The sequence below is a fragment of the Esox lucius genome, chromosome 21 (genome assembly GCF_011004845.1).
Source record: "Esox lucius isolate fEsoLuc1 chromosome 21, fEsoLuc1.pri, whole genome shotgun sequence".
NCBI classification, from domain to species: domain Eukaryota; kingdom Metazoa; phylum Chordata; class Actinopteri; order Esociformes; family Esocidae; genus Esox; species Esox lucius.
In genome coordinates this window covers 19,353,149-19,378,323 of record NC_047589.1, presented here as the reverse complement: position 1 = coordinate 19,378,323, position 25,175 = coordinate 19,353,149, and the positions used below count along the sequence as shown (strand labels likewise).

General features: G+C 39.8%; 1 protein-coding gene across 2 annotated transcripts in view; it reads right to left on the bottom strand.

Moving 5' to 3' along the window:
* Window positions 1-25,175, bottom strand: part of neto1l (neuropilin (NRP) and tolloid (TLL)-like 1, like) — a 118,436-nt gene that overhangs the window by 71,160 nt on the left and 22,101 nt on the right. The gene's annotated exons all lie outside the window — the stretch shown is intronic.

Genomic DNA, 25,175 nt, shown 5'->3' with positions numbered 1-25,175 from the left:
CAGAGGTTTCCAAACTAGGGGTCGCGACCCCATGTTGGGTCACCTGATATGAAATAGGGGTCAGGGGAGATAGTTTTACAATTTACTCTTATAGCCTCAAATAAAAACAAGAAACAAGGCAAGGTTGGCCGTTTTAACAGTTAATTGGCCATTCATGAATGACATTGATACAGTTAAACTGACTAACATTTCTTACTAAGTTTACCTCCACCACAAATAGCGTCTATGAATAGCGTTAGCCACTGGCCATTTTAACAGAGTATTAGCCAGTAATAAGCTTTACCGGTATCTACTAACTTACTGGAATAGTCATAAGAACTGAGCAATTGCTAGCGAGTCTGCCAAAGCTATTTCATTTCGTGGCATACTTTTTCTTTCATTTGTGAATTACATTTACACAATCAATAATGGCAATGATAACTAACTTTTTCATCAAGTGAAAAGATGAGAGAATCGTGGAATCTACCAGAAATATATATATATTTTTTTACTCTCAATAGATTCAAACTTAGGTCTTACACATGAGAGGCACTGTCTTTAACCACTACGCCACGTTATTATTCCTAGATTCCTAGGAATAATCATAAGAATTGAGCTCTTGCTAGCAAGACTGAAGATGAACTTTTCCATGCCAGAAACAGTTGCAATATAACCGTATACAGTTTTTGTTAAGGCTTACTATAACGTAACTACTGTATGTTGTAGCCAGCAAATGTTGTTGTCTATCCTGACCCCAAACGCATGCACAGATGCGTACTTCGAAAATCCACCAGAAACAGTCGTAATGTAACTGTAAACTGTTTTATTTCAGGCTTACTATAACGGTTTTAGCCAGCAAAGTTTTCGTCTATACGGAATAATTCATAACACGTACTGCGCTTTGCCTGCGAGAAGATATGAACTCAGACTTATAGTTCACAGGTCCGCTTCTCTAACCACCACGCTATTTAACAATGGGAAGTCAGTCACTCACTCACTCACTCACTCACTCACTCACTCACTCACTCACTCACTCACTCACTCACTCACTCACTCACTCACTCACTCAGTAAGAGACATTTGCTCTTCTTCGCCGGCTCCGCTTAAGCGGTCCGGCAAACATAATGATTATATAATTTTTCTTCACATGGTTGGGGTCGTGAATTTTTAGGTATCGAAATGGGGTTGTCGGCGTGTAATTGTGAGACTAGCCTCCAATTTAGTGTAACAACAGGGAGATTAGCAAATATGGTATGTAGCGCATTATTTATTTTGTATTTTATATATTTTACATCATTATTATTGGGTCAACCGGTGTCTGATATGGTCCATTGTAATGTGTGTCTCTACATATACCTGAGAATTGATCGCAGAGAGAGTACCTCCTACTGAGAGTCCATTAGTGTACTGGAAGCAAACAAGATATGCGGCGGTAGTCTGTCTCTTTGAGTCTCTGTCTCTCTTTCTTTCTGTCTCCGATGTGTGATCTCTGTACGACTACTGCCTCTGTCCAGAGAACTGCGGGTGAGATCGGAATACTGAAGCAAATAGCTCTCTTACTGATCTCCTACAACTGTGTTTTTTCAATTGGCTCTGAACGTCTCATCGAAGTCTATGGCGGTCAGTGTCATGCCGAATATTATGTTATAGCCACTCTAAACACACAAGAGGCTAAAATGGGCACAAGTGTGTTTTGAATCTCGTTAACACAGTTATCCTTCTCCCACACAAAACCGCAGCATATGTCTGAGCGTGTCTTTTAGACCAGATTCAACCAATGCAACTGTGTGTGCGTATATATGTGTGTTACATCTTGCTCTAAGCTCTGGAGCTTATGTCAATATTTAGATGGCTATATTATACATTTGTCCAGGTCCCCATGACAGGGATACATGCTTTCTTCAGTGCTTGCAATAACAATAAAACAATTGGGATTGAACCCTCAAGGTTTGACCCAAAAGACCTTGACTTACTCCTATCAGGCCAATGCCATTGACAAGTCCAGAGAATGTCAGTGGTTTACTTCATAGTATTATGTTATGAAAATATAGGCCCACTATGTAGCTTTGTGTACAACCCAACCAAATGGACGGAGAAATGTGATTTATAGTTCTGTCATTCTCACTGGATGGTATGTTTGGTCAAAAACTGAAATTAGGAAAAATATCTCATGTTAGTCAGAGAGATTTATAGAAATTACCAGTTCAAATCTTAACCACTCATAAAAATGCTTTAATGACTGACTGCACAAAAGCAGCAATGAATTCATAAATCAAGAAAGAAGGCCAGTCTTTTGAGTAATGTAGTAATATTTCCCTCAGAAAGCTATGGCTTTAGGCTTTCACATGGAATTGTTTATTCATGGTTGAAAAATAAAATAGTTATTCAATAAAACTACAGCAAAACATATACAAATATGATGACATAATAGGACATTTTAATATATGTGGTCATACATTATAATATACACAAATATACTCAATTAGTTTTTGCAAAATCTTTCCAAAATCTTTCACCTTCCTTATTACTTTAGTAAACATTGTTTGCACTGGCAGTTTAAAAACTGTTTGTGCCTTCCACACCAAATGAAGTCTTTGAAGCATTCATTTGCATTCTTCATCCCATGTCTGTGTATTTCAAACAGTGTACTAGAGACAAATCCAACGAGCACATTCACATTGCGATCTAAAAATGTGGACCCCAGCAAACAAATTGAAATCACAGCCCACTGGAAAGGTTAGCTCTTACATCCCTCTCAAGCCTTTAATGATGCAGTCAGCAACAGGATGGGGCCCAAATTACACTGTTTTGTTTTTGCATTCTGATTTATAAAACTGAAAGAAAAATTTAATGAAGCAATGTAACAATTAAAATCAGGAACTCTCAGATAGTTTAAACTAGATTAATATTTGGGTGAAATTTCAATTACCCTGAGTTGTTCTTGAAGGCCCATGGAGTAATTTTTCACAATAAGCCATAATTCACCTCTGTCCCAACCTGGAATTAGCGTGATTTGCATCGTCCAAATTCATGAATTGAAACTGTGTCCCGAGCAACAAAACCTGCTCAGTGTAAGCAAAAGAATAAGCAAAATGTCACCCAAATATGAATCTTGGTCGCACGATTTTTGAAGAGTTATTTTGATCTGATCCATCCTTATGTGTGTACAAACAACAAGGTCGTTTAAAGGAGACTCACATTTACATAAGTTATCAGACACCCATCTAGAGAGAGCTACAACAGTGAGTGCCTAATTTTTTTTGTCATCTTCTATTACTATCTCATTTATGTAGATTGTCACCTGTTTTTAAAATAGAAATCAAATTCAATAATCAACATCTATTTTACCGCATTCACATAAGAAAACATTGTTGGTTGATACACTGAGCTGAGAAGCAAAAAATTTCAGCTGTTTCAATTAACAAAACAGTTAATGAAATTAATAACACATTTGAACGAGCCACTCAGCGACTCTCAACACCTTTTAACTTAAAGGCCACTCTAACCAATGCAGAGAATCCTTTTTGGGAACTTTTCTAGGCAGGATTGAAACATGTATCTGTATATGTAGAACGGTTTTGCATACCAATGAAAACATTTTGCTCATTGAACTGTCGCAAATTCAGGGCACATCCATTTTAGTGACACCAGCGTTGTCACATCTGGCTTAGAGCCTACAGCAATGTACTGCATCTTTATTCAGTTCCCCCCCCCCAAAAAAAAAAAACAGGACTCAGGCAGAAATGGATATGATGTTTTGCATCGCAAGCATGGAAAGCAAACAAGATATGACCCAAGTTGTTAGAGCTGTAGCTCTCTGAGTCCAGTTATTCAAAGCAACAGTATCTGTCTGTCACCAAAATCTGATTGTCAGTGTAAGTAGATCGTGCTAATCATAAAAATCGAGTTCAGTATATTTCTTTGTCTTCTTGCAATGCTGCCAACCCAGTGACATACATAACCTGGTGTACGTTTAGTTTCCTATAATCTGCATCTATCGTGACAATCAATAAACAACGAACTGCATTCATGTTTGCACCCTGCGTCCAATTATGTTAATTAATAATCAATGAATAAACGTGTCTTTGTAAATGCTGCTGTAGCTTGATCTATTTTTCTCAGCAAATTTAAACAGTCATTGATTGAATCACTTGAGTAGAAACCAGTGATCAAGTTGTAGAAATTCACTGCAAACCGTTTGAATGAACAACACAGTTCAAAATATTATTCTCCACTCTTGAAGCAGTAAAACGTGTCTTTCTAAAAGAATAAATCGTTCAAGAAATGTGCCTCCCTAGATTCATGTGTTTTCCTGACAACCTCTGTTAACACCACCTCGCCATTAGAGCTGATGATTCCATCTTAATAATACTTCATCTTTTTTTTTTGGATAGACACAATATATTAGGCCTCACTGGCAGAGATGAGAGCAAAATGTAAAGAGGAAGTTAGCCAAGTGCTAGATAGCTCACTAGCGTTAGCTCCTAGCACATTCACACTAGCGAAGCTTCAGAATGTTTCAGTACTCTATGTGTCCAAGTTCAGAATATTAATAAATAATTAATAAATAAACCCATCTGCCATAATCTCCCTTGAGCTATCAGGGTTAAAACCAGGACATTTCTGACAATTGCTAGTGTTGATTACTATTGCAGGGTAAAGAATATGGTCTATTTTCATGACACTATGAGGTTAGCCCAACCTTTATTACTTACGCTATTTTTCCAAGGACACACTTTGTGTCTCTCTTGGTCTACCTCATGATGCAAGCCAGTTATCAATTATTATCTCTGTTGATTCATCCACTGAAAGCTATTGATTAGTTTACCTTCAGCTACACCTTCCCATGTGAGGTTCAGATACTACCTAGTTACTTGTGTATGTATCTCAATACATTGGGATGATACTATAGTTAGGAACAAAACAACCTGAAGTAACCCTGCTGTTGCCTAGCATGGTGCTAACCAACAGGGCCAGGGCACAACCTGTCCCCTGAGACCAACTCAGACAGATTGACTGACAGACTGACTGACAGAGAGATGAGGGTGGGCTGTCATCAGGGAGAGAAGGGAGAGAGAAATGGAAAGCGTGAAAGAGAGAGGGAGAGTGTGCGGGAGGCACGGGAAGAGGAAGGGAAGAAATAGGGACTGAGGCTGAGCAGATGGATTGAGAGAAGTGACAGGAGGAAGAGTGTGAAAAAGAAATGAAGAGAGAGAGGCAGAAAAGCAGGGAGAGAGCGAGAAAACTAAAAAGAGGGCAACTGTGTGCTGTAAACAGAGCTGGTCTCATCCCACAGAAAGGAAAGAATAACCAGCAGCCAAACTCCATTGTCTCCCCTAGAGACCATCCTACAGTGACAGATAAGCTGTCTCAGCGTATAATATAGAGCGATCAATAACTCATCACTTAATGTATGTGCCCATCTGCCTGTGTGTGAATTTGTCCATATCTGTTTGTGCAGTTTCTTATGTTAGTGCCTGTGGAAGGTGGGATGCATGCTTTTTTAATAAATGTTGATTTGTAGATAGCTCAGTACCTGACAATGTTTGATACGTATATAATAATGATATAATATTTCATCATGTTCCATTGAGTGGACACTATTACTCATCCGCACTAATTACTACAGCAAACTGAAACATTATGCGTTTGTCATTTTATATTCACACCTCTCCCTCTGTCTCCTACTTCCTTCCTCTCCCGTGAAATATAAACAACTGAACTCAACAACGAATTATTTGTAATTGCCTGCTTTTTTCTACTGCTCAGGACCAAGCGACATGATATCAAAATCTATTCTTATTTTACGCACTTGCACTGTCCAACGTAAAACCAATCTTCATTTGAGAGAGGGGAAAATATGGCTTCTCTGAAGATGATCTGTCTTTTTGCAATTCAAAGTGAAGCGTGATCAATCTTATGCAAATGTATGTGTTCTGTGACCTGCGGAAAATGTGGAGAGCAATTCTCATAATGCATTTTCATCCTTTACAGGGTTTAAAGCATCGAGGCCTCCATATTTTTATTCTAAAAAATAGTTCAATTTATCACTGCCGGGAAAACATACACATACAAAACACAACACACACACACGCTTTAACACTCTCTGCAACACGCACACACACACATGCATACGCACACACACACACACACCCACACACACACACACACATACACACAGAAAGATTTCTTCATGCACAAACACATTCAAGAAGATAAGCAGCGCACTTCCAAAAAACACAGTCACTGCTTATCAAAAAGAATAAAATGCAGCATTTATTCTGGATGCAACCTTTGATGTCTAATAAAAGTGAGAGAAACCACTGTGATCTTTCAGAGCAAATGGGCTGGGTGGCCACCAAGATTTGAATCGCTTTGAAGTCTTGTCAATAGACTTAACGTTAACCACAACACAAATCACATTTTATCTTTTCCCCCAGATCAATATGATGTGAAAAACAGGCACGTGCTAGCGCACACAAGGCAGTCCATTGGAAAGGTGTGTGTGTGTTCATTAGCCTGTGTGCGTGTCTGTGTTTCTGCAGAACTGTCAAGTTATCAAAACCATGCTTTTCAAACATACATTTACTGTTTTTACATTTCAAACTTATTTGTTCATTTACAATACAAGAATGTCCAAGGTCCAATTATTTAACTATGTCAAGAAGGTCATTTTGGACAGACACACAGTGGGCAACAGAGAAAACACTAGTCTTTGATATCACTGACCAGACTGAATGCTTCTGGATCCAGGTTGACTTTGATAAACCCCTTAATGCTCGCTGTCTTTTTTCCTTCATTTTCTCTCATTATTTCTTACATGTCCTTCAATTGCTTTCCTCCCTTTTTTTCCAAATTCACTTATTATTTGTTTCTAACCCAACTCTCTCTCTTTTACTTTGTCCCTGTCTGTGTCTCTCCTGTTTTCTTCTCTTTTCCCCCTCTCTTTCTCTTGTTATTGTTCTTTCTCACTATCTGTCTATCCACACCGGAAGAACATTATCTACCGCCAAATTAAACCTGGGTCAGAAAACAGGGAAAGAGAAAAGGGAATTAGGAAAACAAAGAAGACACACAAATGGAGGAAGAACACTGGTGCCACACCCATACGAAGAGAGGCACCATGGGAAACTTTAAATGGAGGAATGGAGCAGAAGAGAGGCACCATGGGACAATGTAAATGGAGGAATGGAGCAGAAGAGAGGCACCATGGGAAAACGTAAATGGAGGAATAGAGCAGAAGAGAGGCACCATGGGAAAACGTAAATGGAGGAATAGAGCAGAAGAGAGGCACCATGGGACAATGTAAATGGAGGAATGGAGCAGAAGAGAGGCACCATGGGACAATGTAAATGGAGGAATAGAGCAGAAGAGAGGCACCATGGGAACACGTAAATGGAGGAATGGAGCAGAAGTGAGATAGAGGGCAGGAGGGCGATAAGGAAAAAGAAAAGGCATGTCTGGTGAGGTAGAGTAAGACAGGCTGAGAGAGATAGTAAGGGCGCGATTAACAAGGCATGGCAGGAAAGAAGACAGCAAGGGAAGTCTAGTGAGACAGAAATGGCACAGTGGCAAAGGTTTTAGGCAGACGTACTGATACGGAACTTCCACAAGAGCAAAAATGAAATACATTTTTACCCTCTAAGGCGTGGTTTCGCAAGCACCTCATCCCGGACAGGTATGGGACCCATTGTGTGTTTGCTACCTAGCAGCTGGGTCTTCCCACCTCTACTCTTGATCCTACTCCACTCACCAAATTTTTTCAGGCACTCCAGCTATGCTGTTGCCCATACTTGGGACGTGACATGAAAAATATACTCCCTCCAACTACCGAGCAGGATGAGTAATGCCATGGAGAAAATTGCTACCAGATAACCACAAACCCACCACAAAATGAAATACTGCAGAGGGAATCGCTAACAGATAACCACACAACTGCTAGGAAATCTGCACCCACTAGCAGGCATGAGGGATAATCAGTTGACATGGCGCAGCCTTTGTGAGCCGGTAACGTATGGGATGGACTAAATGGCCATTACATCTCAGACACTATACCCTTGTCCCCACTTCCAGGTGCAATGTTGCATTTGCCATGGCCATTTTGACTACAGCAGGTGAGTAATAATTATAGCTCCAAAAATCTATAGTTCTTTGGCTGAAGGACCTCTAGGATTTATAATAATAAGCAGACTGACAGCTGTTTTTTGTGGCTTCAACAACTGACTTGAGAATTGAAGCTTATAAAATTAAGTGAAAGCTTTATTTAGAGTCTAAACTGTGTTCCAATGGATTGAAAAAAAAATGAATCAATAAAATAATAACTGGTGAAACTCTTGCTGTTAAAAACTTGCAAAGCAGGATGATAGGTTCTCAACAGAGCTAATGAGGAAATTACAAGTTTTCTCATCCATAGCCTAAAAACACAACTGTGCTGCTCTCATCAGCAGGCCGCGGGCATTTAGGTTGTCTAATGTGGATTACTGAAATAATAATTATGATCACACTTCCTCAATTAAAATATCATGGCAACATGCACTACATATTTGGGAGCCTATGTGGAGATATCAGTGTAGCCTGATTCTGCCAAGAGAAATCACACCTAGATTTGAATCCCGCATTTTTTGGGGAATGGGGAAAATACAAAGTAGATGGAGTTAGTTTGAAAAAAAAAAAGACAGATCATCATACCACACCTAATGTAAGACAAATAGAATAATTTAAAATGAGCTTCAGATCAACGCCATTTTCATTGACATGATCTCCAGGCGAAACCCTACTGTAAGGACCCAATAACCAAACCTAAAGTAAAGGTGAATGGATTAGGGTCTCCATTTCCAACTATACTGCCGATCTGTGTAATGTGGAGCATTTCTTATTGTTCCATTGGTAGCCAGTTGAATTACGAGGTTTATTGACAAGCTCCTCACTTACAGTACGTTCTAAGTAAAACATTGTTTGCGAATGTTTCTTTTCTCCACAGTGACCATATAAGTGTGTGCGCTGCAGAATCCGGTGAATCGGCCTATGTAAGCAATTCATCTATTGCACTGCAGTCTTTTGTAGTCTTTTTGCTGAGGAAGAGTGCCGGAAGAGACAGAAGTCACAAAGACGTCGGTAAATATTGAACCGTGCTACAAACAAGTGGTATACAGCAAATGGAAGAATAGAGCCAGGGGAACATGCTCATTGTGGCCGGAGCTACAGACAAGGGCCTAGGAAAGGATACAAATCTGCATATACACTCACCTAAAGGATTACTAGGAACACCTGTTCAATTTCTCATTAATGCAATTATCTAATCAACCAATCACATGGCAGTTACTTCAATGCATTTAGGGGTGTGGTCCTGGTCAAGACAAACTCCTGAACTCCAAACTGAATGTCAGAATGGGAAAGAAAGGTGATTTAAGCAATTTTGAGCGTGGCATGGTTGTTGGTGCCAGACGGGCCGGTCTGAGTATTTCACAATCTGCTCAGTTACTGGGATTTTCACGCACAACCATTTCTAGGGTTTACAAAGAATGGTGTGAAAAGGGAAAAACATCCAGTATGCGGCAGTCCTGTGGGCGAAAATGCCTTGTTGATGCTAGAGGTCAGAGGAGAATGGGCCGACTGATTCAAGCTGATAGAAGAGCAACTTTGACTGAAATAACCACTCGTTACAACCGAGGTATGCAGCAAAGCATTTGTGAAGCCACAACAAGCACAACCTTGAGGCGGATGGGCTACCACAGCAGAAGACCCCACCGGGTTCCACTCATTTCCACTACAAATAGGAAAAAGAGGCTCCAATTTGCACAAGCTCACCAAAATTGGACAGTTGAAGACTGGAAGAATGTTGCCTGGTCTGATGAGTCTCGATTTCTGTTGAGACATTCAGATGGTAGAGTCAGAATTTGGCGTGAACAGAATGAGAACATGGATCCATCATGCCTTGTTACCACTGTGCAGGCTGCTGGTGGTGGTATATTGGTGTGGGGGATGTTTTCGTGGCACAGTTTAGGCCCCTTAGTGCCAATTGGGCATTGTTTAAATGCCACGGCCTACCTGAGCATTGTTTTTGACCATGTCCATCCCTTTATGACCACCATGTACCCATCCTCTGATGGCTACTTCCAGCAGGATAATGCAACATGTCACAAACTCAAATCATTTCAAATTGGTTTCTTGAACATGACAATGAGTTCACTGTATTGAAATGGCCCCCACAGTCACCATATCTCAATCAGACCTCTGCATGCTTGGTGGTTTGGAGACGAACTGCATTGTGGGATTGTTGACGTGCTGTACTCTACCTGCTGTTACCTACCTGGCTACCTGCCAAACTTTTTCGAATTTACTCGATATAAACTAATTGGTCAAAATTCTATTTTAGAGTTTTTCCAACGCAATATTTATCTGTTGACCTCTTACCCAACTTTTCTACACCGGGACTCTTTTTGGACATAATTAACAGAACTACTCACCCCTGAACACCGGAGGCTAAGTATCATTACAATGCCTTTTCACTGTAATTGTTGTAGCAACAACACGGAGGAGAATGTTCGTCTTAAGTTAAAGATAGCAGAGTTAGAGGCTCGGCTTCTGACGCAAATGCCAGGCAAGGATTATGCTAGTGTAGAAATAGAAAAATCTGCGTCAGTGCCACCAGGTAGAAACGATAGTTTTGTTAGCCCCCCGGCACAGCTCCTGCAGCCGGGCAATAACTTTCTCTTGGTCACTGGGAAGAAATGCCGTCGACCAGTTAAACCTGAATCGTTGCTAAAACCAACTGAGACTTTGAACAGGTTTTCCCCACTGGAGTCGGAGTCAAGGCCCGAGCCGTCTTCGGAGGGGAATGGTCGGCAGGCATGTTCTACCGGTGGACTTGAAAAACTGAAAACTTTAGTCATTGGCGATTCCATCACACGCAGTATTAGACTAAAGAATCAGCCGGCGATCGTACATTGTTTACCGGGGGGCAGAGCCACCGACGTAGCCGCAAATCTGGGGTTGGTGCTAGCGAAGTCTAAAACTGGCAAGTATAGAGAGTACAGAGATATTGTTATCCACGTTGGCACCAACGATGTTAGGATGAAACAGTCAGAGGTTACGAAGCAGAACATAGCATCAGCGTGTAAATTAGCTAGAAAGATGTGTCGGCATCGAGTAATTGTCTCTGGCCCCCTCCCAGCTAGGGGTGGTGACGAGCTCTACAGCAGACTTGCGCAGCTCAATCGCTGGCTGAAAACGGAGTTCTGCCCGTCGCAGGAGGTAGAGTTTGTAGATAACTGGCCTTCTTTTTGGGACTCTCCCAGAAATAGGGCCAGGCCTGATCTGCTGAGGAGCGACGGACTCCATCCTAGCTGGAGTAGTGCTCTTCTTTTGTCTAGGAACATTGACAGGAGTCTCACTCCTATAGCTTTAACATGAGATAGGGTGCAGGTCAGGCTGCAGGCTGTTAGCCAGCCTGCTAGCATAGTGGAGTCTGTCAATAGCATAGCCAGAGTAGTTAGTACAGCTTTACCTATTGTCACTGTGACTTGTTCCAGGCTGAGAAAAGTTAAACAAGGTAGTGCTAACAAAAACAACCTTATTAAGATAAAGCCTTCCTCCACCTCAGTCAAAAATAATTGTATCACTTCGCATCTCAAAATGGGACTCCTAAATATTAGATCTCTTGCTCCAAAGGCAGTTGCGGTAAATGAATTAATCTCTGATCATAAACTAGATGCTATTGGTTTATGTGAAACGTGGCTAAAGCCTAATGAATTCACTGCCTTAAATGAGGCCTCTCCTCCTGGCTATACTAGTGATCATATCCCTCGTGCGTCCAGAAAAGGAGGGGGTGTCGCTAATATTTATGACAGTAAATATAAACTTACTCTCAAACATATCACAGAGTTTCATTCTTTCGAAGCTTTACTCATGAAAGTTAACCAGGCCGATAAATCATTTTACATAGCTACTATTTATAGGCCCCCCGGGCCATACACATTGTTCCTCAATGAGTTTCCAGAATTCTTGTCTAACCTTGTAGTCATGGCAGATAGTATTCTAATTTTTGGCGATTTCAATATCCATATGGAAAACCCCAATGATCCTCTTCAAAAAGCCTTTCAAGCCATAATCGACTCAATGGGTTTCATCCAACATGTCTCAGGTCCAACACATTGCCACAATCATACCTTAGATTTAGTCCTGTCACGAGAAATAGATATTGTAGATCTAATAATTTACCCCCAAAATCCTGGATTATCGGATCACTGTCTTATTACATTTACCGTTAAAACAAGAAATCCACTTGCCCCCCAAACAATGAGTTTCAAAAGCCGTACTATAAATTCTCGGATTACAAATAAATTCCTTGATATTCTTACTAGTTCGCTCATAAATGACAGAGTAAATAAATCTGTAAACGATCAAATCGAGGATCTAAACTCAATACTGCGAAATACATTAGACATAGTTGCACCACTAAAAACTAAAGAAATACGCAATAAGAAACTTGCTCCTTGGTACACCGACAATACTAGAGCACTTAAGCAAGCCTCCAGAAAATTGGAGCGAAAGTGGCGCTCCACCAAGTTGGAAGTATTTAGACTAGCCTGGATAGACAGTACAGTACAATACCGAAAATCACTCACGTCTGCTCGATCAGCTTATTTCTCCAACCTGATTGAGGCGAACAAAAACAATCCAAAATTTCTCTTTGATACAGTTTCAAAGTTAACAAAAAAGCAAAGCTTAGCAAGTGAAGTGGGTCTTCACTTTAGTTGTAATGAATACATGAACTACTTTGATGAAAAGATCGTCACCATTAGAAAACAAATAACTGAATCCTTAAATAGTTATGGTCCTAAAAATCTCAGTTGTCCAAAAAATTTCCGGAACCTCCCTGATCAGGTGTCTATGGGGACACTTGAGTTTTTTGATACCGTATCGCTCGACACATTTACAAAATTTGTAATGAGTTCTAAACCCACAAACTCTCAGCTAGACCCGATTCCTACAAAATTACTTAAGGAGTTATTTCCTGTGCTAGGTCAGCCAATGCTGAACATAATAAATTGCTCCCTTTCCTCCGGATGCGTACCAAACTCATTAAAAATTGCGGAAATTAAGCCTCTTCTAAAAAAATCTAATCTAGATCCCGACATATTAAACAATTATAGGCCAATATCGAACCTCCCGTTCCTCTCAAAAATCTTAGAAAAATGTGTTTCCCAACAACTGAATGCCTTCCTAAAGACAAAAAACATTTATGAAATATTCCAGTCTGGTTTTAGATCTCATCATAGTACAGAGACTGCACTCGTGAAGGTAACAAATGACCTTCTAATGGCCTCAGACAAAGGTTCCGCATCCGTCCTGTTGCTTCTTGATCTTAGTGCTGCTTTTGACACTATTGATCACTCCCTTCTCTTAGAGAGACTGGAAACCAATATTGGGCTACGTGGACATGTTCTAGCCTGGTTTAAATCTTATTTATCTGAAAGATATCAGTTCGTTAGTGTGGATGGCATATCCTCTGACAAGTCAAAGGTATGCTTTGGAGTTCCTCAAGGCTCGGTTCTGGGCCCATTACTTTTCTCACTATACATGCTCCCTCTGGGCGATGTAATCCGAAATCACAATATTAACTTTCACTGTTATGCTGATGACACACAGTTATATATTTCAATGAAGCATGGAGAAGCCCCTAAATTAGCTATTTTGGAAGCATGCGTTTCAGATATTAGGAAGTGGATGACAGAGAATTTCTTGCTCTTAAACTCAAATAAAACAGAAATGCTCCTTTTAGGACCCAAAAAACAAAGAGCGTTGTTAGCAGATCTCACTGTGAACCTCGACGGCTGCATGGTCGTATCCCAAAAAACTGTAAAAAATCTTGGCGTTACCCTTGACCCTGACCTCTCCTTTGAAGAACATATAAAATATGTCTCAAGAGTTGCTTATTTTCATCTTCGAAACATCGCAAAAATTAGAAACTTTCTATCAAAAACTGATGCAGAAAAATTAATTCATGCTTTCATTACTTCTAGATTAGATTACTGCAATGCTCTTCTCTCTGGTTATCCAGACAAATTAATAAATAAACTTCAATTAGTGCTGCACACAGCTGCTAGAATCCTAACTAGAACAAAAAAATTTGAACACATTACTCCTGTCCTGGCTTCCTTACACTGGCTGCCTGTTAGGGTTAGGGCTGATTTTAAGGTTTTACTCTTAACCTATAAATCAATACATGGACTTGCTCCTACTTACCTTGCTGAAATGATCCAGCCATACATACCTACACGTAACCTTAGATCGCAAGATGCAGGCCTTTTAATTGTACCTAGAATTTCTAAACAAACAGTTGGCGGCAGGGCCTTTTCTCATAGAGCTCCACTCCTGTGGAATGATCTGCCAATTAAGGTTAGAAATGCAAACTCAGTGCAAACTTTCAAGTGTCTACTAAAAACTCATCTCTACAGCACGGTTTATAATAAGGTGTAGCCTGGCCCGGGGGCGTGAAGGTGACCAGTAGGCTTGATACTGTCCACCCTTGCTGTCTTGCCAGGTGGGCTCTCGTCGCCACTGGGATGCCCTCCCTCCAATGCCCTTCGGGGGAAGAGTCACTGGCTTGTTGTTGACTCTCTATTGCGCACTTGTGCAGTTGGGCTGTACGCTGCTAGCAATACTCGGCCCTCATTCAGGGGGGTTGCGGTTGGTGGGTGTCCCTTTGGTTGATGCCTGGCAATGTGGTTGGATTGATTTCCTGCCTGTTGGGCCCTGTCCGGGGCCTCCCCCGGGTAGGGCCACAGTGTCACCGGACCCCCCCCGTCTCAGTTTCCAAGGTGTTACGCTGCTATATTATTGTGCTGGGGGACATGAGGGATGTACTACTAACTTTTCTCAGTTTCCTCCAATTTTAAATTTTAGAAGGAGATGAGGTCCTGGTCCACACCGGCGGATTACCTGGTTTGGGGGGACCGTTGCTGTTCCTGTCCTTGTCCACCTGGTCATACTTCTGACCTAATCTAAAATCGAATATACTCTGGATTTAGCCAAGAGAAATTTATTTATTATTCCAATTGGACTCTTAATATCTCACCCGGCACAGCCAGAAGAGGACTGGTCACCCCTCTGAGCCTGGGTCCTCTCTAGGTTTCTTCCTAAAATTCGACCTTCTTAGGGAGTTTTTCCTAGCCACTGAAATTCAACACTGCTGTTGTTTGCTCCTTGGGGTTTAAGGCCGGGTGTCTCTGTAAAGCACTTTGTGACAACTGCTGTTGTAAAAAGCGCTTTATAAATAAATTTTGATTGATTTTTTTTTGATTGATTGAATCCAATAGAGCATCTTTGGGATGTGGTGGAACAGGTGCTTCGTGCCCTGGATGGGCATCCCACAAATCTCCATCAACTGCAAGATGCTGTCCTATCCATATGGGCCAACATTTCTAAAGAATGCTTTCAGCACCTTGTAGAATCAATGCCACGTAGAATTAAGGCAGTTCTGAAGGGGCGAAAGGGGGTCAAACACAGTATTAGTATGGTGTTCCTAATAATCCTTTAGGTGAGTGTATATTTATATATTATAATTTGCTCTTTTATTTTCATTGATTTAATCTTTTTTGTCTTAATTGTAATGATCTTCCTATTGAATTTCTTCAGTTTGTTGGGAAAAAAGTAGAATTAATATCCAAGGAAAAAAAATATCCAATCAGAATTTTTCTTTGGTGGAAATTATCAAGCTGTGCTCACTTCTCATTGGCTGGGCCCTCAGGCTTTGAATCGAAGGCACCAGCCAACGTCATTGACATTGACTTCAATTAGAGCAGAATTTTAGAATGACAGCATAATAAACCAATCACAAATTGTCTTGTAATAGGTGTGACAATAGTGTGACGCCTCAAGAGGGCCTAAAAATACGTCACCATGGCCTGGCTGTCAGCCTTTGCTTTGATCTCTCTTGAAACATTTTAAATCAAAAGAAAAGCTACATGAACCTGCCATTATCCATTTCATAAATGACAGGAGAAAGGACTTTAAATGATAATGATGAGTGGACTTTTTGTCTTCATCTCCATCTTGCTTTTTGTTGCTATCTTGTTTATATCATATTGAATACAATGACATTATTTCAACTTTAGATCACTGGTTGTGTGGTAAAAACAAAGGTAATGAAGTTGCAATTGGAAGTACTGGGTACATGACATTTCTTGTTGTGGTGCATGTTTTTATTGTTGCCTGCTGGACATCAGAAAACAGCACAGCTTTTCTCTGACAACATATACTGTCCGTGGTCTTGAAACAGTGTGAGTAGTTGTGTGGTTGAATTTATTCTGCCACTATTTGAGTGACTGTTTGGCAAATGTTTGTTTGAAGCAACACAACCGTATTTTCTTCTAACGTAGTTCCTGCTATCGATAGTTGCAGCCGTTGTGTACGTGTGCTGTTTCTGAGCCACAGCCGAGGGGTGGCTTAGGACTGTTTGACTCTGTCATCAAAGAATTGCTTCTCCTACATAGGTCTGCAAAAGAAAGGTCTCAAGTCATGCTCTCTATACACAGGCATCCGAGTTCTCTGTCTATATGTATGATCTTTTTCCGTTACTGAGGGCCTAGCTCCAATAGTCATGGTTCACCACTGCACTAAAAGCACCTTCCTTTTATTTTCCATTATGTTTTGGAAAAAATATAATGAATACAACTTCAAACCAAAATGCAAAACGATCCTTGAAAAAAATATTTTAAAGCAATTGCATATGTTAACTTTAGTAAACTATGTTGTTGACATCAACCCCAAATTCTGCAGAAGGTCATGTCTATTCATCGTAATGTATCAGTCAAACATTATAACTAATTCATTAAAAAAAGTAGGCTACACAGTAACATTATAGGCTACAGTATGACCACGTTCAACACAAATATAGACCATATTATCTTCCAATAAATGTTCATTTAAGAATGCGTGCACAAGCAATGGACATATCTAAAAAAGAAAAATCTATTTAACATGAACATACTTCACGGGTGTACCATACCTTCTCTACACAATCAAGCAAAGCCAATTTCAGAAACACATTTCAGAAACGCCTCCCGTTGAAATTAGAAACATAAAAGGAATGGGCAACCATTAGAGACATTTCTATGAATCAAATGTCTTGCTTGGATAGATGGTGTGTAAAAGATGTCTATTAATGGTCAATAATACAGTCTGTGGAGCCTGGTGACATTAAGTGAGGCACTGGCTATTAATATAATGAGTCCAAATGCAGGGCTATGTACGTGCTACTCACAGTGATGAAGCCCATGTTCACCAATCAACAGATACACCAAAAGTATGTGGACATCCCCACTAATTATTGAGTTCAGGTGTTTCAGCTACACCCATTACTCACAGATGCATAACATCCAGCACACATCCATGAAATGTCCATAGACAAAAATGGTCAGTGCACTGAGTCCCACTGAAGAGCTCAGTGACTTTAAACCTGGCACTGTCATAGGAAGAGGGGGGACCCACTCCAACAGTTTTGGAATGGGATGTCCAAAAAGCTCGAGGTTCCACACACTTTTGGTCATATAGTTCAGCTTGAATACCAGAAGCAGAGTTAATGTCCAAATTCAATAATAGTGTGGGCCTATAAAAAAAAAAAGATAGCGACGAAGGCTGCCTATTTTAAAAAAAATGACACTGCTCAACATAGCTCTGCTCAACATAGCAATGTAGACATTCCAGCTTGCGACCAATCACGCACTGACTAGTCTATAGTCTATATCTTTGGGGTCAAATTAACTGAACAGAAACCTAACCTGTAAACTGTAAAAAAAATACCTTACCTGAAGTCCAAGTCTGTCCTTATCACTGTGTGTTTCAATGAAATCGTTCTGTATTCTGTCTAATAAAGGATGTGTAGTACACTATCAGTTCCTTCTGTGGTGCCAGGGAATGAAACCTGTATATAAATGCCTTATTGACTTAGTTGGTCATCCAATTCTCACTTAAGCCTATAGCTACAGACAAACTGGCTATCATGTATTTACTCATTTATGTGGAGTATATTTAGGGTTAGTGGAGCCAGATGCACAGGACAAGAGGCATATGAAATGCAGACATAGTAAAACAAACAGGAAGTCTCTACCAAAAACACACACTGAGCTATTTGTAACCTAATGTGACGACATCATGCTGCCTCAAGGACAAGAAATCAACCTCTGGGGTTTCAGGTTAAAATTGCCATGGAATGCACAGGTGACATAAAACCATTCAAAGAATTGAGCTCTAAATCTTACTTTGTTGACATAAAGGTAATAAAAGGAGAATGTTTCAACTCCATTGGCTGTCACTCAATCTAGCTGGCTCTTTGATTGCCCAATAAGAGTACAGCAGAACCGCAATGTCAGGTGAACATTCTTTAATCATTAACGGATAGAAGCAATTTGTCAGGAAGTCGCTGGGAGGTCACCGCTACACACACGGAGCAGAACGGAACCGATTCACCACTTACCGTTCTGCCACTCTATCTAAATTGAAAAAAGTATTTATACTAGCCCAGGGATCAAGAGTTAATGGAAGCAGTCATGCATCAATTGAGTTACATAAAAATGTTGCAGCAAAAGAGATAACTACATCCCCTTTAAAATATGTTTTAATTTTCTCAAATTGGCTTTTGTGGTAGGGAAGGGGCTGGGGGGGGGGTGCAGAACATTACTGTATCCGTTCTAATCAGAGATCAGAAAGGGTATTAACGTGAAAATGTACTAAAAGATCTGAATCAAATAAAGATTTACCTTTAATGAAAATCTGAGATCTGGCCCAGTGGGCCAGTCATGTAAGACCAGTTTGAGTGTTTAAAGCAATACGAAGAGAGATTCAAATACACATCCCAATATCAACAATGCAGTTTGATTGTTGATGCGGTATGGGTAATTCTAGCGTGTCAAATACTATGAACGTATTGGTTTTCAGAACTGTATCAATAGCAAATATCTCAAAGGGCATCCTAGAATGTTAATTATGAACCATAATCCAATGCCATGTTGTACTTTTTCAACAGTTTCAAACAGGTACTGGTTTTTAAGGAGACAGCCTACATAACACCATCAGAGTCAGCGAACCATCTCACAGACCTGTCAGGTATATGTCAGGGACGAGTGTCAGTCTGGCGACCAGGGGCTGGTTGCAAAGGTTTATTGTAAGTGGGTGGTTACTCTAAAATGGGCCCTAGAACAGACCAGAAAAGCATAGCCTACTTGTTAAACCACTTGGACGTAAGCTTTTCTATGTCAATTTTAAGCGTCTTAGGAAGAAGCGATAGGGAAATGCTACACATGTTAAAGACAGATGAATTCACAGAGCATTTTGCTTCATTCAAAACAAATCTCCCCTTCCCCCGCTTGACCTTTATCGGGCTAACTTTTTATTTTCTCTTTAATCCACCAACTTTAAACTGCTGAAAAAACAATATTTCCTTACATGATTCTCTAAACAATTTAGTGCCTGTTTTCTCACATGAACTGAAATTGAGCAAACTGAGCAAACAAGAAAAGACAAGGATTTCTACACTGGCCAATTGCCCAAGCCACAGAATCTAAACAGCTTTTCCATTTCGTCAACAAATCCAGGCCTGGAGAACAAATCAACAGGCAAAAACCACAGTCAATCATAACACTGACAGGTAATACTGTAAAACACCATCCTTTCACTATTACTGCAAATAATTTTTTTACAATTAAAATTAAACAAATCCTATGTCAAGGACATTTTAATTGGAACTATATATTGATATGTATAGAAAAGAATAGCAAACTAAATCATTCTGGTTGCATATGAGCACATTAGCAAGCTAAGTGTTTGTTTGTTTCAATTAAACCAATAAACAGCAAAGATTCAGTTACAAAAAAATCTTTTTTTGATAATCTAACTATCAAACAAGTCATAGGATTTTGTGGTAGGGAGAAGCCTATGCCGCTAAGACAGTTAAAATTACAACCCATTTGTAATCATAACATGGTAGCAAATTATTGTCAGTGCTTGAGTAGTGATAACATGACTCAGTGATTTTAATAATGAACTCCTGGGCACTGACAGGAACTACATTCCTGCCTACATCCATATGAAGCAATAATGCATTACATATGGTGGTGTATCAAATATACAGCAAGAGCTAAATGTCGTTGTTCAACCAGAAGCTGCTTTGTAACCTTGCGCAGAGGCTATTGAGCACAGCTCATTTAAGTCAGGCACAACAACCATTTGACGCTGGCCTGAAGACCCCAGTAGACCTTGGTCCCATGGCGCATAAAACCATTTCTCTCACACGGTAAAACTTGTACAGTATACTTCTAATCTTTAACTTTGAAAAAAAGAAACAGGAAAACGCATAACTGCCGAAGTGCCCCATTCTAAACACAAATCCCCCAATGCAAATCATATGTACTCAATCCATGCAAAATGGTGAAAATGTACCCAATTTCAAGTGGATATTTACATTAACCATTAGGGAGTAAAGTTATTATGATATTATTCAACAGCCCTGATGTAGGCAAAGACTTGTTGATTATATCCAGTGTAGCCAGAGCCCAGGAACTTTATTATACAAAAGAGAAGCTAACCAGCTAATAGCCTAAAACACTAGATGTTTCTTTCTATAAGCTAGTTAGCTACTCTAGCAACACAATTTAATCACAACAACTATGTTTTAATTAAGTAAGAACTGCCTTGTTCTGCCCCGAGTCAGTGCAGTATATATTAAGCAAGCTCAGCAGTCCCACAGAACATCACAATGTAGTGATTTGTGCTCGGGGGCACAAAACATGACTAACCCGAATAAGCCATTTGCTGGAAATTCTTACAATTTCTTATTGACTAATGAACGCCAGGTTTGATAGAGCTTCTGCAAAAAAAAAATTAAGAATGGCATTACAGAATTTGGAATTCCACATGCAGAACATCACTACTACAGTACAAAACAACATCACTACTACAGTACAAAACCACAGTTTTGTACACAGTACTCACTACTGTGAATAAATCTGCATGTGTTCTGATATATTAAAAACATTCTCCTGATATAATTTAATAAATGTAAAAACAATTTATGTCCCTTAAGGGATAATCTAGTATATTGAATTTCAGTTGTACATTTACCAACTTTGTTGCAGTCTTTTTAAGAACCTTTGATAATCTTAACATGAAAAGGCTATGCTGTTTGTATTCAAGCAATATAAATTGGTTTTCACCACGCTATCAGCAGTCTAAATGTTTAAGAAACCTTTCATGCCTACCCCAAATGAAAGAGAAATAAACGATTAAGAAATGGCTGATAATCAAGCAACTATACAGGAACACTGTCACAGAAAAATAAGCCTTTGAAGGCTTTCTAGCTACTAACATCAGTAAAGCCACAAGGCCAACAAACTTGACCCAGGCCATCAGGAGCTCCATTTCCAGACACTACAGAAGGGTGTATGGGGATAATAGTGACCTTGATAATATTGTCCTGTGTTTCTGAATTGTCTTGCATCCTAAAATTATGAAGCAATTGGTAAAAATACAGCTGTGCTCTTTTTCACATGACTGCATTTTGAAAAAAAATATCAGTCTGGTTTTAGACCTGGGCGGAGTACTATAACAGCCACCACAAAGTATGTATGTTTTATTGACAAAGCCTAGGATGAGCATGTATTGCTCTTTTTATTAACCTGTCAAAGGCCTTTAATACAGTTGATCATTCCATTTTGCTGAAAAGACTTCACTGGGTTTGGCTGTGAACACCTGTTTATAATTCCATTACCTTAGTGATTGGAATGGATGGGGTTTAATCAGATGTCAGAAAGTAGTCTCACAGGCTGAGGACCCAGTACGGTATGTGATTGCTGCATTTGTTGCCTAAGTGTCCACACATCTGCAGTCTGAATTCCAATTACCAAAACATTTACTTATGGATCTTAGGTGCTAAATGCAAAAAATATATTTTTATGTATCTCTCTCTCTCTCTCTCTCTCTCTCTCTCTCTCTCTCTCTCTCTCTCTCTCTCTCTCTCTATATATATATATATATATATATATATATATATATATGTGTATATACCAAAATATATCGAAGCTACAGTTAAATAATGAATATGGGCTTAAAGTGCAGTCTCTCAACTTTAATTTGAGGGAATTCACATCGAAATTGGAGGAAGGGTTTAGGAATTACAGCTCTTTAATATGTAGCCCCCTCTTTTTCAAGAGACCAAAAGAATTTGGACAATTATGGCGTCACATCAGTCTCAAAACCCACGCGCACGCACTTGCCAATTCGAAAATAATAAATTGCATCGAGAGAGTAGAAACACAAGCTGCACGTGCAGAGGATCAAACTCGCGAATGCCGGTGCCACTCCGAGAAGAAAAAAGACAGTAGAGAGAGCAGAATGTGACGTTAAGAGAGGAGAAACACAAGCCGTGTGAGCGAATGACCAGTTGCGCAAGCGTATCAACGTTGTGAGGGCACAGATATCGTTGCGTGAAATTTCTCTGTGACTTCTCAAAATTCACCTGCGCCTTTTCAAATCCCCTGCTCTCCAGTGATGGGTCGTTCGCAAACGATTGTCTCTTTTTGGTGAACGATAGGAGCCTATTTGCGAACAGAAAAGAGCCGTTCATTTGGCTCTTAAACTGGCACCGTTGTGCGCGCGAGTTTGGTCCTCTGCACGTGCAGCTTGTGTTTCAGCTCTCTCGACTCTATCTTATGTGCGTGTGAGTTTTGAGACTGCTGTGACGCCATAGACAATTGACTCAACAGCTGTTTCATGGACAGGTGTTGGCTATTCTCCTTACTTTTTTCATCAATTAAGCAGGTAAAGGTTAGGGAATTGATTGCAGGTATGGCATTCGCATTTGGAAGCTTTTGCTGTGATCCCACAACATGTGGTCGAAGGAGCCCTCAATGCAAGTAAAACAGGCCATCCTTAGGGTGCAAAAAAAATCAACAGTTTGGTACATTCTGAGAAAAAAGAATGCTCTGGTGAGTTCTGCAACACAAAAAGGCCTAGACGTCCACAGAAGACAACAGTGGTGGATGATTGTAGGATCCTATCCATGGTAAAGAAAAACCCCTTCACAACATCTAAAGTGTAGAACACTCTCCAGGAGGTTGGCATATCCTTATCCAAGTCTACCATGAAGAGTAGACTTCACATGAGCAAATAAAGAGGGTTAAAAAAGTATTGGAGAAGGCTTGGAACGGCTCATGATCCGATGCATACCACATCATCTGTAAAAAACGGTGGAGGCAGTGTGATGGCATGGCCATGAATTACTTCCAATGGCTCTGGGTCACTAGTGTTTATTGATGATGTGACAGAAGACAGAAGCAGCTGGATTAATTCTTAAGTGTATAGGGATATACTGTCTGCTCAGATTCTGTCAAATTCAGCGGAGTTGATTGGACGGCGCTTCACTTTACAGAGGGACAATGACCCAAAACATGCTGCGAAAACAATCCAGGAGTTTTTTAAGGCAAAGAAGTGGAATATTCTGCAATGGCCAAGTCAATCACCTGATCTCAACCCGATCGAGCATGCATTTCACTTGCTGAAGACAAAAAAGACCCACAAACAAACAACTACTGAAGACAGCTGAAGTAAAGGCCTGGCAAAGCATCACAAAGGAGGAAACCCACTGTTTGGTGATGTCCATGCATTCCAGACTTCAAGCAGTCATTGCCTGCAAAGGTTTCTCAACAAAGTATTAAAAAGTAAAATTTTATGAATGATTGTGTTCATTTGCCTAATGACATTTGAGCCCCTGAAATAAGGGGACTGTGTGTGAAAATGGTTGCAATTCCTAAACGTGTTTCATATGATATTTTTTTTCACCCCTTGAATAAAAATTGTATGCATATAAACATATATATATATGTATATATATATATATATATATATATATATATATATATATATATATATATATATATATATATATATACATACATACAGTTAGGTCAATTTCTGTTGTCCACAACAAAGAACTTTCTTCTGAAACTCATCAGTCTATTATTGTTCTGAGAAATGGTAAAGCCTTTAAGGAAATATGCATAAATGTTAAAGTCTCCGATCGCTATTGTGTGTCACTTTCTGTCTGCTACCATGTTATATATCTATCATAACAGTGTTGAGGCTTCTAATGAGATAAAGAGTAAAAGCCAATGAGTCATAGTTTCATTTTTAAGTCCATAATTTCTATGAACTATAAATACCCACCCAGCAACGTCAGATTTTCTGTTCTCCAAATTCTTGATCACAGTTTTTTTACCACCGCTATCTCTCCTTCCCCATCTCTCCCATACTGTGTCTTGTTTCTCTTTCACACAAATGGTTATTAGAAAATTCAAGAGAATGTGCTCAGCATGTAAAAGTGGAGTCTTTTTTTTAATGTGCATGTGATGTAACTGTTGTTAATAGTACTTTCGGCAATAGTGAAAGTTTCTGTACTCTAAGATATAGTCTTACTTTGATATTTCAAAGTTATGGACAAACAAGCAGTGTTCTTAGAAAGTTGCTGCGCCTACCAACGGGTTAACATTTGTGTGAAGATATGCACAATTACCCATAGTCAACATTTGATAAGTACAAACCGTTGCAGAAAAAGAGGCCCATTCAAGGTCTATGTGCACATGAACCTTGATAAGTGTGGCCCCAGGTGTGTCCAGGTTAAAGAATAGTCTCTGCACAGAACGTAATAGACCCATTCTCAGAATCCATTTAACCACTGCAACTTTCTTTTCGATCTTTCTCTATCTCTCTATCACTTTTTCGTTTTTTTGTTCATCCCATCTGTCTCTTCCTCGGCATCTCCTTTCTTCATGTGTGTGTGTATGTGTGTGTGTGTGTGTGTGTGTGTGTGTGTGTGTTACAGAGTTTGAGAGTTTGTGTAACTGCACTTTCTGCAAGCCTGATCCCTGACTCAACTAATTTCATTGTAACCTTGGTAACTTTGGGATCTGCTGGGCATTGCCAGTGAGACTTTGACAATATATTAAATGTCCTCAGTGCCATGTAGCTTCAGCAAATTGGATGTTGACTGTGGTATTACTGTCTCTGCTTATCTGATCACATCCACATTTTCCCATAACCTGCTAAGCCTTAGTACACTGCACCAGTTTGACAACACAGCCAGACTTTATGACAGTAAAAATACTATCTTTTCCCAAGACACACCTGACTCTCACATTGTGTCA